Consider the following 15,100-nt stretch of genomic DNA (forward strand, 5'->3'; position numbering starts at 1 on the left):
TATGAAACAGTTCTTTTTAATGCCTCTATATTTTTTCTCCCGGGTTTTGCTTGCAGCAGTGTCTGGGAGATTAATCTTTCATTCCTGGAGATGCGAGGACAATCCTGGAGGGTTGGCAACCCTCATTGCCTACCTGTCTTCTCTTGAGCACAGCCTCCTCATCTGATTCATCACTAGATGAGGCAATGTGGTTTGCTTTCCTGGAGACAACCTGACTCCAGTATCAGTTTAAGGGCCAGCAAAAGAAAAAGATAGCTTCTACCGAACCCCCAAGATCACGTAGATGCTGGAAATCGGAAATAGAAACAGAAAATGCTGGAAACACTGTCAGGCAGCATCTGTGGAGAGAGAAACGGAGTTAACGTTTCAGGTTGTTGGCCTTTCGTCAGAACAGGGCTTATAAAGAGGAACAGAGCCAAGAAAAGGGAGCGGGGGGAAAAAGAACAAGCTGTGATTAGGTGCGGGCCAGGAAACTATTGAATGAGAGAAATGACAATGGTGACACAATTGCCTCCTTTTCTGTTTTTATTTCACCCAACCCCAGTCAGTTTTTCTTTTCTTAAAAAGCAAACATTATAAAAGGAAAATGCATATACCCACATGATTTGCTGATGCTGTATCGTCCAACAATTCCCTGCATTTATTTTTAATCAGGCCGTATGACACTCAACCAATTAACTTCCTCTTTGGAACAAAAAAGAGCGAGAATGATGGAAACACTCAACAGGTAAGGAACATCTGTAGATAAATCAACATTTCAGATGTGTACTCATTTTTCTTGTTGTACGAGGCCCCTTGGGTCGGAGCGATCATAATATGATCGAATTCTTGATTAAGATGGAGAATGAAGTAGTTGACTCAGAAACTAGGGTCCTCAACTTAAATAAAAGGAAACTACGATGGTCTGAGGAGCGAGTTGGGTAGGATTGATTGGGGAATGGCACTCAAAGGGTTGACGGTGGATAGGCAATGGCAAACATTCAAAGACCGAATGGATGAACTACAGAAGTTGTTCATCCCAGTTTGGCATAAAAATAAAACAAAAAAGGTGACTCAACCGTGGCTAACCAGGGAAATTAGGGATAGCATAAAGTCCAAGGAGAGCACATACAAATTGGCCAGAAAAAGCAATAATCCTGAGGATTGGGAGCAGTTTAGGATTCAACAAAGGAGGACAAAGGGATTAATTAAGAAAAGGGAAAATAGAATGAGAGTAAGCTTGCAGGGAACATAAAAACTGACTGTAAAAGCTTTTATAGATATGTAAAGAGAAAAAGATTGGTGAAGTCAAGCGTAGGTCCCTTGCAGTCAGAATCGGGGGAATTTATAATGGGGAGCAAAGAAATGGCAGACCAACTAAATACATATTTTGGTTCTGTCTTCACAAAGGAGGACACAAATAACCTCCCAGAAATACCGCAGAACATAGGGTCTGATGAAAGGGTGGAACTGAAAGAAATCAGTATTTGTAGGGAAATGGTGTTAGGAAAATTGATGGGACTGAAGGCCGATAAATCCCCAGGGCCTGATAATCTACATCCCAGGGTACTTAAGGAAGTGGCCCTGGAAATAGTAGATGCATTGCTGGTCATCTTCCAGAACTCGATAGACTCGGAACAGTACCCATGGACTGGAGGGTAGCTAATGTTACCCCACTATTCAAAAAAGGTGGCAGAGAAAAAGCAGGGAATTATAGACCGGTAAGCCTGACATCGGTAGTGGGGAAAATGCTAGAGTCCATTATAAAAGACGTAATAGCAGAGCACTTGGAAAGCAGTGACAGGATCGGACAAAGTCAACATGGATTTACAAAAGGTAAATCATGCTTGACTAATCTACTGGAATTTTTTGAGGATGTAACTGGTAAAATAGATAAGGGAGAACCAGTGGATGTGGTGTATTTGGACTTTCAGAAGGCTTTCGATAAGGTCCCACATAAGAGGTTAGCGTGCAAAATTAAGGCACATGGGATTGGGGGCAAGGTATTGACTTGGATAGAGAACTGGTTGGCGGACAGAAAGCAAAGAGTTGGAATAAACGGGTCGTTTTCCGAGTGGCAGGCAGTGACTAGTGGGGTACCGCAAGGATCGGTCCTAGGACCCCAGCTGTTCACAATATATATTAATGATCTGGACGAGGGAATTGGATGTAATATCTCCAAATTTGCAGATGACACAAAGCTGGGTGGGAGGGTATGCTGTGAGGAGGATGTCATGAAACTCCAGTACGATTTGGACAGGTTGGGTGATTGGGCAGAAACATGGCAAGTGCACTATAATGTGGATAAATGTGAGGTTATCCACTTTGGTGGCAAAAACAGGATGGCAGATTATTATTTGAATGGCAATAGATTGGGAGAAGGGGAAGTGCAGAGAGACCTGGGTGTTCTTGTGCACCAGTCGCTGAAGGTAAGCATGCAGGTGCAGCAGGCGGTTAAGAAGGCAAATGGTATGTTGGACTTCCTAGCAAGAGGGTTAGAGTACAAGAACAAGGATGTCTTGCTGCAGTTGTACAGGGCCTTGGCGAGACCGCACCTTGAGTATTGTGTGCAGTTTTGGTCACCTTACCTGAGGAAGGACGTTCTTGCCATGGAGGGAGTGCAGCGAAGATTCACCAGGCTGATACCTGGGATGGCAGGAATGACGTACGAGGAGAGATTGTGTCAATTGGGCTTATACTCACTGGAGTTTAGAAGATTGAGAGGGGATCTCATCGAAACCTATAAAATTCTGTCAGGTCTGGGCAGACTAGATGCAGAAAGGATGTTTCTGATGGCCGGGGAGTCAGAACCAGGGATCATAGTCTAAGGATAAGGGGTAAGCCATTTAGGACTGAAATGAGGAGGAATTTCTTCACCCAGAGAGTGGTGAACCTGTGGAATTCTCTGCCACAGAGGGCAGTGGAGGCCAGTTCATTAAATATATTCAAGAAGGAGTTGGATATATTTCTTGAGGCTAAAGGGATCAAGGGATATGGGGAGAAGGCAGGGACAGGGTACTGAATTTGGATGATCAGCCATGATCTCATTAAATGGTGGAGCAGGCTCGAAGGGCTGAATGGCCTACTCCTGCTCCTATCTTCTATGTTTCTTCCCATTCGCAGAATTAGGGGAAAATTGGGAAGAAAATTAAATGTTTACTCTTTGGTCAATTTGTGACTGGAATAATTTGCCTCCCCTCCTCCTCCTCCTCTCCCATTCAACTAAAATGCTCGATTAATCTTTCAGTGTTGAAGACTTCTATTGCAAGAATTCACTTGCCTTTTCTCTCTGCAGATGCGGACTGAGCCGCTGTGTATGTTTCCAGTTTTTGCAACAGGACAGACCCTTTGCATCAGGACAGACCCTTTGCATCGGTCACACCAGCTGCAATATTACTGAGCCTCACTGCAAATACCTTCTGCAGCGCTACTAAACTGCAACGGCGGGTTAATAGGTGAAAGTAACCAGCTGATTGGAGGAGGGACACCCAGCCTGCATGAGGGGGAGGGAGGAGAGAATAACCGTAGGTTTTACTGGTGGAAATGAGTTACACTTTTCTCATCCCCACCCCCAAGTGTGGCAGCAACTGCAACTGGAGCTCCTTCAGTCTGCAACAAGCGCGCGCAACAAGCGCCAGGAGGGCGGAGTGGATTTCCGGAAATTGCCGGAGTGCCTCGTTGCGATTTCCGGAGATTGCCGAGCAGCTTCGCGGGGCGGGCGGCGGAAATTACCGAGCCGGAGGGGGAGGGATGTCGAAGAAGCGGACGGTTTGAGCAGACCCGTCGATCCGGAGCGAGAATATAAGGGAGCTGCTGAATCATCTTACTCACCGTCATGACTGGCAAGTGTCCAATTGTAAACGCCACCGCGTTTGGCGGCGACAATGACCTGAGCCGGCCCAGCACGGCGGCCTCGGAAACCCCGTGCGCTGCGGCTCACGTGACCACATCCCCGCGCTGCGTCAGGCGACGGTTACAAAGTGCCGTTTAAAATCTGCTCTCTGCGCGGGGGCGTGGCGAGAGATTGTGGCGCAGCCTCCTTTTTGTAAAACAAAAAGAGAAAGTGGTTAACTGATTATTTGTGACTCGAAGTTTATTGTCACAGCCAAGCGTCAATGGCGGGGTTTTTTTTTTGCTTTCAGTCGTAACTGTGGGGAAACGAACTCTCCCGCGCGCGGAGCTTTCGGACCCACGTGATGGGCCGGGGCCGGACGGGATTGGCTGGGCGGCTCGCGGGGGGAGGGGCGGGGCCCAGCCCCACCCCCGAGTCATATGATTCCCGAGACCGATGACGACAGGGAATCCCGCCAATGCGACGCAGCAGGGTGAGATTTGTGTTTTTTTAAATTTTAATATTTGAACATTTTACAGTAAATCACATTCACAGAGCTCAAGTCTCAGCTCTTCGTACAAAGTCACAAGCCCTCATGCCTACAAGGCAGGGGTCCCAGTCTCTACAAGTTTCTTGGTCGTCTTCACTTGTTCATCCAGATAGCAGGTCTCCAGGAATTCACACAGATGAGGGTTGGCGCTCCCAGTGGAGGGTTTGTGCAGATCCGGCAGGCTCTGGTTGATACTCTTCTCCGTCTGCATCGCCGAGCGGAGCCTCCCGCTCTCCCGACCAAATAATTGGACTGTAAAAAAGCTTTAAAAAAAACTCTAGATTAATATTTAAAACTTAACAAATTAAATTAAAATCACCCCGGCCTGGGTGATGATGCACTCCATTCCCCGCGGCGCCCACCTGTCTCGGAAGGCCCCGAGCATGCCGGCGGACACTGTGTGCTCCATCTCCAGGGCCAGGGTGGGATTTGTTCAGTTTTATTCAGTTACAGTTGATTTGTTTAACTACCCAATCAAAAGAGTCGCAGCAGGGTGGGTTGTTGCAATTTCTTGGATTTGACCATTAAAGACAGGAGCTGAAGATGATAAACCATGCTCCAAGTCTTATGGACTGCAGGTGAGCAATGTAGTGGAAGATTCACGAGTATTATTTCCCCAGCCAAAGTTTCTTTTTGTTACACTTTGAATCCTTTGTCAAAGTTGAGAGGAAAACGAAATATTACATTTTCTGAATGAAAAATTTAAGGAATGATAAATGCAGTGTTACTGAAGAGATTGCTCACATTTTACTTCTCTTTTGCTGATTTACAGTTTGAAATTTGTATTTTAAACAAGCTAAAATACACATTAAAAGGAAAATAGCCTAAATAAAAGTTTAAAGTTTGCTTTTTGAACACTTTCTTTGAATTCCTCTGCCATTAATGGAACTAAACTTGGGTGGATTAAAAGTTCTAGTTTTGAATTGTACAGCGCCTGTGCTGGAGATCACCTGTGTATCAGGATCATCTTTGGTTGTGAGACCTACCCCATGTGCATAAATTCAATTACCTCTCCTTGAAGCACTGTTCACACTCTCTTTGCTCCCATGTCCATTAAAACTGCTGCCGTTGACCCCTCCTCAAAAAGCCTACCCTCTGACCAGTTGTCCTCTCCAATTTACTGCCCTATATCTAACTTCCACAGTCTTTGAATATGTTATTAACCAGCTCTGTTCATATCATAGAATCGTAGACTAGTACAGCACAGAAGGAGGCAATTCGGCCCATCGAGTCTGTGCTGGCTCTTTTGAAGAGCCATCCAGTTCATCCCACTCCCCCTATATCCCTGCATTTTTTTTCCTCCTTCCCCTTTTGAAGGCTACTATTGAATCTGAATCCATCACCCTATCAGGCAGTACATTCCAAATCCTGACCACTCATTGCGTTAAAAAAAAGTTTTCCCCTCATGTCGCCTCTGGTTCTTTTGCCAATCACCTTAAACCTGTGCCCTCTGGTTATCGACCCGTCAACCACTGGAAACAGTTTCTCTTTATTTACTAAATCTGAACCCTTCATGATGTTAAACACCTATCAAATCTCCTCTTGGCCGCCTTTGCTTTAAGGAGAACATCCCCAGCTTCTCCAGTCTCTCCACGTTATTCCTTCATCCCTGGAACCATTGTAGTTAACCTCTTCTGTACCCTCTCCAAAGCCTTCACGTCCTTCCTAAAGTGCGGTGCCCAGAATGGGGGACAATACTCCAGCTGGGGCTGAACTAATGTTTTATATAAGCTTAGCATAACTTCCTGGCTTTTGTACTCTGTTAATAAAGCCCGGGATCCTGTGTGCTTTATTAACTGCTTTGTTAACCTGTCCTGCCACCTTCAAAGATTTGTGCCCAAACACCCCCAGGTCTCTCTCTTCTTGCACCCACTTTAGAATTGTACCATTTAGTCTGCATTGTCTCTCCTCATTCTTCCAACCAAAATCTATCACCTCACACGTTTCTGCATTGAATTTCATCTGCCACGTGTCCGCCCATTCCACCAGTCTGTCTCTCCTCTTGAAGTCTATTACCATCCTCCTCACCGTTTCCTTCACTTCCAAGTTTCGTGTCATCTCAATTTCAAAATTGTGCCTTGTACCCCCAAGTCCAAGCCATTAATGTCTTTCAAAAACAGTAGTGGTCCTAGTACTGAACCTTGGGGAACGCCCCTGTATACCTCCTTCCAGTCTGAAAAACAGCCATTCACCACAACTCTCTGTTTTCTATCCCTTAGCCAGTTTTGTATCCATGCTGCTACTGCCCCTTTTATCCCATGGGCGTCCATTTTGCTAACGAGCCTAATGTGTGGTACTTTCTCAAATGCACTATCCTCATCCACCGTCTGTTACCTCATCAAAAAAACTCATGTTCTCATGTTTCCCATCATTCCTGTTTGAATCTTTTTTGTTTTTGAATCTTTCTGGGTACCACACTTTAGGAAGGAAGTCAGTCAAGGGCTTGGAGAGGGTACCTGGGATCAGAGTTTTCAGCTGTCTGGATAGACGAGAGAAGCTGGGGTTATTCTACTTCAAGCAGAGAAGGTTAAGTGGAGATTTACAGGAAACTTTGTGGTATCTGGCACCGACGGGACCGGCGTGTTGCCGGTCTATCAAAAATTCCAGATGACTGAGCGGGTTATCTACCCAGGCTATTTTTAACAAAGAAAAATTTAAAAATCAAGAAATGTGCAATATACAGTAATTGTGTACTCACCTACAGAATGTTGTGTTAAATGGATGGTGAAAGATGCTTGATTAAGTACAGTACTGCCAGTTGATGGTAATCCATAACTCTTTAATTACTTAACAGTAAAACAAAACTTATAAACGACTGTGCATACAGTATAAAGTACTGTACGGTGGTTGACTGTACACCTATTCCAAGCTAACTGGTTCATCAGGAATATCCATGCCAGCTAGGCCATCATGATCATGCACTTCAACAGATTCTTCAGGCACTTCCACTGCTCCAACTCTTTTGGAAGCTTTCTTAAACATGTCCCGGATGTCTGCTTGCTTAGTGGACTCTTGCCTTCTTTGTAGAAAGGTGGAATGCAGAATATGGAGGTGCATAACTTCTTGGGCAGAATAGCAAGAATGGCTTTCAGCAAATTTAAGTAATGAAACATAATCTTCTGCAGCTTTAGCCCAAGAAATCTTATTCTCTTCAGAAATCTCATCCTCTTCAGTTTCCATCACATTTTCCTTTTCTTCCTTTGGATTCAAAACATTCTCCATTATTTCATCATCACTTAGAGAAGTTGCTGTTGTGCATTTGCTATCTGCATCAACCCACTGCTCAATATCACGTTCACTGAGGTGACGTAGAGGGTTTGCTGGGCCTACATTTTTCACCATGCCAGTCATTTCCATTACTGCAGTCCTCCGCGGACGAAGATTGAACCCATGAAATTCCTCCTCTGAAGAAGAACCTTCAGCAAACATTACAGAAGGCCACAATTTGCACCAGGCTTGTCTCAAAGTGTGACCTTTCACCAATTTCCAGGAACATGCAACATTAAAGATGGCATCTTTAAGATTGTATTCCTTCTGAAATGCGTGAATACCTGTATTGTCATCTTAGCTTATCAGTTTACGTAGGAAGTCTTTCTTGTAACGACACTTGAGATTTTGGATAACGCCCTGGTCCATGGGTTGTATGAGAGAAGTTACATTTGGTGGCAAATAAATGGTGAAAATATTTCCAGAAACCAACTCGGATTCATACGGATGGGCTCTACAATTATCAAGCAATAAAATGCATTTGCTATCTTCAGGTTTCCCTATTCTACGGAAATGTTCCCTTACAGATGGAACAAAAATATGATGGAACCAATTTGAAAAGATTTCCTTATTCATCCAAGCATTTCTTTGAGCTTTGTACTCAACAGGTAAGTGCCTCACATTCTTAAATGCACGGGGATTTTTATACTTCCCAATGCCGAGAAGTTTAACCCGGTGTGATCCAGTAGCGTTCGCACATGTTAGCACGGTTACACGATCTTTATTTTTCTTGTAACCTGAAGCATTAGCCTCACTAGCCCCAGCAAGTGTTGATTCTGGCAAAAACCTCCAAAATAAGCCAGTTTCATTGGCATTGTATAGCTGTGCTGGCGACAAATCATGTTGCTTCACAATCCGATTGAAATAATCGCAGTATTCTTCTGCGGAAGCAGTTTCAGTGGTAACTTTCAGAAGGGCATCGGATACATATTTGAAAAGGAAACATTTGCAGGACTATTCCGAAAGAGCAGGGGGGTGACACTAATTGGTAACACTTTCAAAGAAGCGGCACACCCGATCGGCCAAATGCCCCCCCCCCCCCCCCTTAGCTGTATGATTCTATCTTTTTTCTGGCCTATCCACGACACTAAAACTGCCGTGATGAAGGTCACCAATGACATTCTCTGTGATTGTGACCAGGGTGCACTATCTCGCTGTGGTCGACCACTTCATTCTCCACCATCTCTCCTACGTGATCCATCTCTCTGACATCTTTCTCACTTGGTTCTGCACTTGGCTTTCCCGATGGAGTGCACATGTCCTCTTCTTCTCACCCGTATGGTCACCTTGTGAGTCTTCCAATGTTCCAGCTTTGGCCTCCTTCCTCGTTTACATGCTGGACTTCAATGCCATCATCTAAGGCGTGAAATCAGTTTCCACACCTTTCCACCCTCGACTCCAAGACTACCAATGTGCTAATGGACTATGTGTGAGACATCAAGTTGTGGATGAGCCAGAACGTTCTTCGACCTAACATGAACAAGACTGAAGGAATTCTGCTTCGGTCCAAGGAGAAACTCCGCACTCGAGTTGACTTTCAAGTTCCATCCTTTTCATCACCATGACTGCCTGATTCCACCTCGCCCTGACTTTGCCTCCATCCTTACTTCGCCCTACACCTCTCTCCTTGCTGGCCATAGCGCCACGCCATACAAGTTCATTCAAAATTGTGCTGCCCACAATCTATCCCGCGCTAAATAATTCCCGCCATCAACCCTGTCTTCCCCATCCTCCACTGCCCTCCCCAATGTATTGAATTTTAAAATCCTCATCCTTATTTACAAATCCCTCTCGGCCTTGCCCTAGATTATTTCTGCAATCTCCTTTGGCCCCATGTGTTCGCCTGCACCCTTAAGTCATCTTGGCCTCTACTCTAGAACTCTCCTCCTAAACTGCTCTGCTTTGCTACCCCTCTCCCCACTTTCAAAAACCTCCTTAAAAAAAAATAAACAACCTCTTCGGCCAAAGCTCTGGTCACCTCCACACAATCCTTTGTTAGTGCATGGTGCTTTACAGTGTTAAATGTGCTATGTAAGTTGCTACTGCATGCAGCAAAGAGAAATTTAGCCGGGGTTCAGTGCAATCGGGGAGGCATTGGTATTAACTAATTTAAAGTCAGCTATGATGAACAATTCGAATACATTACAGGATGCAGATTGAAGTAATTAAGTGGCTAGCACCGTATGCCCTTGTATTCCGTGGTCTATGCAACTTGGTTTATTTGCTGTTGCCCAACCACCTCTTGACGTGTATTCTTTATTGCTCATACCAAGGATTGTGTCCTTGTTTGTGGGATTTGTTGAGGCTGCAGAAATGAATCATCAAAGAAACGAGCAGCCAGGAATGGTAGGAGACGAGGCTCAGAAATGGGAGCTCCGCTACGGCACAGCAAGTTTGTTTTCTTCACCACCCCCCCCCCCTCATTAGATCAATATTTGATTTGTGGAGAGACAGTTATGTTACTAACTTTCCACAAATGCTTGAGTATAAGATCGTTGAAAGATCTTAACCTAGGTGTATTGATTGTTGAACAAAATAGCACCACAACTGGACATTTTTCTACAGGATTTTACTACTTTTGTTTCCCAACAGTACCTAAGGTGCACTAAGCTGCACAGGAAGACGGGGACCCTTGTTTGTGGTTTAAAGCAGACTGTCCAAGTTTGATGACTATACCAAGTTAGGTGGGAAAGAAAGCTGTGAGGAGGACGCAAGGAGGCTGCAAAAGGATTTAGACAGGTTAAGTGATTGGGCAAACAGATGGAATATAATGTGGAGAAATGTGAAGTTATCCACTTTAGTAGGAAAAATAGAAAAGTGGAATTTTTTTTAAATGGTGAGAGATTGGGAAATGTTGGCGGTTCAGAGGGACCTGGGTGTCCTTGTACACGAATCACAGAAAGCTAACATGCAGGTACAGCAAGTAATTAGGAAAGCAAATGGAATGTTAGCCTTTATTACAAGAGGATTTGAGTAGACGAGTAAAGAAGTCTTACTGCAATACATAGGTCCTTGGTGAAACCACACCTGGAGTATTGTGTACAGTTTTGGTCTCCTTACCTAAGGAAGGATAAACTTGCCTTAGAGGGAGTGCAGTGTAGGTTTACTGACTGATTCCAGGAATGAGGGGATTGTCCTATGAGAGATTGAGTAGACCAGACCTATATTCTCTAGTGTTTAGAAGAATGAGACATGATCTCATTGAAACATGTAAAATTCTTACAGGGCTTGACAGGGTAGATGCAGGGAGGATGTGTCCCCTGGCTGGGGAGTCTAGAACCAGGGGTCACAGTCTCAGAATAAGGGGTCGGCCATTTAGGACTGTGTTGAGGAGAAATTTCTTCACTCAGAGGGTGGTGAATCTTCGGAATTCTCTACCCCAGAGGGCTGTGGAGGCTCAGTCATTGAGTATGTTCAAGACAGAGATCGACAGATCCTTGGATATTAAGGGAATCAAGGGATATGGGGATAGTGGAGGAAAGTGGAGTTGAGGTAGAAGATCAGCCATGATCTTATTGAATGGCGGAGCAGGCTCGAAGGGCTGAATGGCCGACTCCTGCTCTTATTTCTTATGTTGTAATGTTCTTGAGGGTCTGGGAGCTCTCGGGAGATGAAGACTAAAACGTACAAAGTCCAGTTCAGTGCTACAGTCAGTGTCAGCCGTGGCTCAGTGGGTAGCACTCCCCCCTCTGAGTCACAAGGCTGTGGGTTCAAATCCCACTCCAGAGGCCTGAGCACAAAATCTAGGCTGATGCTCCTAGTGAGGGAGCGCTGCACTGTCAGAGGTGCTGACCTTCGTATGAGACGTTAAACCGAGGACCTGTCTGCCTTCTCAGGTGGACATAAAAGATCCCACGGCACTATTTCGAAGACGAGCAGGGGAGTTCACCCCAGTGTCCTGGCCAATACTTATCCCTCAACCAACATCATTATAAAAAGCAGATTATCTGGTCATTAACACATTGCTGTTTGTGGGAGCTTGCTGTGTGCAAATTGACTGCCGTGTTTCCTACGTTACAACACTGACTATACTTCTTCAAAAGCACTTCATTGGCTGTAAAGCGATTTGGGATGTCCTGTGGTCGTGAAAGGTGCCGTATAAATGCTAGTTCTTCTTTATGGGTGCTGGCAGTATAGGTACGGCCTCCAACCCTAATGACAGGGACACTGGAAGTTTGTCCTGCTCAGACTCCATCTCTCAAACCTGGCTTAAGTTGTCATTCTTGACAATAAATTTAAACAACACAATCTGAATTAGTGGCTTCAAGATTTTTTCAGGTTGTGTTCCACCAAAAAGCTCCGCCTCTCAGTCCCATTGGGCTAAGAATACTGGTAGTGATAACTCTGCAAAATCTGACTCTCTCCTCCTTCACTTCTGTTTCTCATTCTTTTCCTTGCTTTCGTCTCTTCACTTTAGTCTCTCTTTCCCCTTTTCTTGTATTTCTTACCTCATTCTTCTTGTTTGCCTCTTCGACAATTTTCTTTTCACTCTACTTCCTACAGCATTGGAACTGCCTAGTGAAGAGCAGCACAGAGAAAACAAGGGAGCCGGCTGAGAGTCTCAATAAAGGCAGGGAGCGGGACTTGGAAAAACATGCAAAATAATTTTTTAAAAAGCGTTGCTTGTAAGGTCAGATCCAGCTTCCAATAAAGAATCAAACAAAAAGCAGTCAGATCGTTCCAACGGTGGCAGTTTAAGGTTCATTGTGTGTGTCAGCCTGTTATCTATGCACCTGTGTTACTCCCCGTTTTAGAGTGCTCAATTCGGGTTTTAATTAATAAACCTATATTTGTCCTCTTCGGATAGGGTTCCCAATGTAAGTAAAATTTGTTTGCAAATATGTTCAGTCTCAGTTCCACTTTTTTTGTGAAGAAATTCATTCTCTCAACACCAAATAGGGAAAAATATATCTCTTTTTGGTTGAAAATGTCTACTTTTTTTAAAGGAATTTGAACTATCTCCAATTCTCTGAGCTTGTTAACACCATTAACGCATTATTCTCCAGATGATGCATCCAAATTAAAATGAACTTGACTGGCTTTGTGACACTGCTCTGAGGTTTCTATAACCATGCTTTTTGTACCTAGATAACATGTATGTTTTGTACTTTTATGATCTTAACAAGTTTGAAGTCTACTTGAAACTTTCTTTACCATTTGAAGAAGTGATGGGTTTCATTTTTAGCACAGAGAAGACCGTTTCAAAGATAATGGAGGGTGCTGCTGGGACACTTCACTTGAACTTTAAGCAGGCCTTAACACGAAGGATAGGAAATTGACCACTCTGCTTCTGCTAAATGTTGGTCGCAACTGCCCGAACATTTTGGTTCGAGGGAAACCCATAGACACCTCCCCAAGTAACCTTTCTTCGCACGTGAATTTAGACGTGGACCCCCTGAGTGCTTTTTAAACTAGATTCGACATCTGGTACACTCCTCATACTGTTGAACCCAAAGGGTGAGGGACTGCTTCCTCCAGGGTGGCCTCTCATCGCTTCTCTTCAAAATCAGGTCAGACCCTAACTTCAGAGTTGTACTGTGACTTTAACAACACCATCTTGCTCTTACATAGTGCCTTTAACATAGTAAAAACATCCCACGGTGCTTTGCAGGAGCGTTACCAGACAAAATATGACACCGAGCCACACAAAAGATACATTAGGACAGGTGACCAAAAACTTGGTCAAACGGGAAGGTTTTGAACAGCACCTTAAAGGAAGGAGAGAGAAGTGGAGAAGTTTAGGGAGGAAATTCCAGAGGTTAGGCAGGTGAAGGCACCGCCTCCAATGGTGGAACGGTGAAAATTGGAGATGCTCAACAGGCCAGAATTGGAGAAGTGACTCTGAAACCCCCTCACAGCGATGTATGATGAAGTTGTAGTATAAACACGCCTTTTGTTAGCAAAGAAACTAATCCAGAAGTTGGCTTTCAAGAGCCTGCGGAGATCAGCACATTCTGCATCTGTCTTTGTCTCTACCTTATACATCTTTTTTTTTAATTCATTGATGGGATGTGGGCGTCGCTGGCTGGCTAGGCCTGCATTTAGTGCCCATCCCTAATTGCCCTTGAGAAGATGGTGATGAGCCGCCGCCTTGAACCGCTGCAGTCCATATGGTGTAGGTACACCCACAATGCTGTTAGGAAGGGAGTTCCAGGATTTTGGCCCAGCGACAGTGAAGGAACGGCGATACAGGTCCAAGTCAGGATGGTGTGTGGCTTGGAGGGGAACTTGTAGGTGGTGATGTTCCCATGCGTCTGCTGCCCTTGTCCTTCTAAGTGGTCGAGGTCGTGGGTTTGGAAGGTGCTGTTGAAGGAGCTTTGGCGAGTTGCTGCAGTGCATCTTGTAGATGGTACACACTGCAGCCACAGTGCGCCGGTGGTGGAGGGAGTGAATGTTGAAGGTGGTGGATGGAGTGCCAATCAAGCGGGCTGCTTTATCCTGAATGGTGTCGAGCTTCTTGAGTGTTGTTGGAGCTGCACTCATCCAGGCAAGTGGAGAGTATTCCATCACACTCCTGACTTGTGCCTTGTAGATGGTGGAAAGGCTTTGGGGAGTCAGGAGGTGAGGCGCTCGCCGCAGAATTCCCAGCCTCTGGCCTGCTCTTGTAGCCACAGTATTTATATGGCTGGTCCAGTTCAGTTTCTGATCAATGGTAACCCCCAGGATGTTGATAGTGGGGGATTCAGCGATGGTAATGCCATTGAATGTCATGGGGAGATGGTTAGAGTCTCGCTTGTTGGAGATGGTCATTGCCTGGCACTTGTGTGGTGCGAATGTTACTTGCCACTTGTCAGCCCAAGTCTGAATGTTGTCCAGGTCTTGCTGCATATGGACACGGACTGCATCAGTATCTGACGAGTCTCGAATGGTGCTGAACAGTGTGCAATCATCAGCGAACATCCCCACTTCTGACCTTATGATGGAGGGAAGGTCATTGATGAAACAGCTGAAGATGGTTGGGCCTAGGACACTGCCCTGAGGAACTCCTGCAGTGATGTCATGTGATGGAGATGAATGACCTCCAACAACCACAGCCAACTTCCTTTGTGCTAGGTATGATTCCAACCAATGGAGAGGTTTCCCCTTGATTCCCATTGACTTCAGTTTTGCTAGGGCTCCTTGATGCCACACTCGATCAAATGCTGCCTTGGTGTCAAGGGCAGTCACTCTCACCTCACCTCTTGAGTTCAGCTCTTTTGTCCATGTTTGGACCAAGGCTGTAATGAGGTCAGGAGCTGAGTGGCCCTGGCGGAACCCAAACTGGGCGTCAGTTAGCAGGTTATTGCTGAGTAGGGATCTGAAACTGATCTCCAACCCATTGATACATTAATGGGCTAGCTAGGCAGTAGTCTTGTTTAAAATCTAATTAATGTTGTTGCCCAATCCAACGCCTAAAAAATATTCTGAAATGCCCTTGTGACTGGGGAATGGAACGAGATGAATAACTAGGCCTCGGGCATCTGCCACGCTGC

General features: G+C 45.1%; 2 long non-coding RNA genes across 2 annotated transcripts in view; one reads left to right on the forward strand and one right to left on the reverse strand.

The window, feature by feature from the left end:
* Positions 1-4,819, reverse strand: LOC147109600 (uncharacterized). The gene is made up of 3 exons (XR_015080314.1): positions 4,724-4,819; positions 3,811-4,624; positions 1-338 (listed from the first exon to the last, which is right to left on the reverse strand). It is a non-coding gene; the product is annotated as an uncharacterized LOC147109600 (long non-coding RNA).
* Positions 3,507-15,100, forward strand: part of LOC147109601 (uncharacterized) — a 25,846-nt gene continuing 14,252 nt past the window's right edge. The window contains exons 1-2 of the long non-coding RNA XR_015080315.1: positions 3,507-3,821; positions 4,122-4,304. This is a non-coding gene — a long non-coding RNA (uncharacterized LOC147109601). The remainder of the gene's footprint in view (positions 3,822-4,121; positions 4,305-15,100) is intronic.

Source organism: Somniosus microcephalus, chromosome 12, assembly GCF_052327205.1.
Source record: "Somniosus microcephalus isolate GS21.2 chromosome 12, FLI_Smic_1.0, whole genome shotgun sequence".
Lineage (NCBI taxonomy): Eukaryota > Metazoa > Chordata > Chondrichthyes > Squaliformes > Somniosidae > Somniosus > Somniosus microcephalus.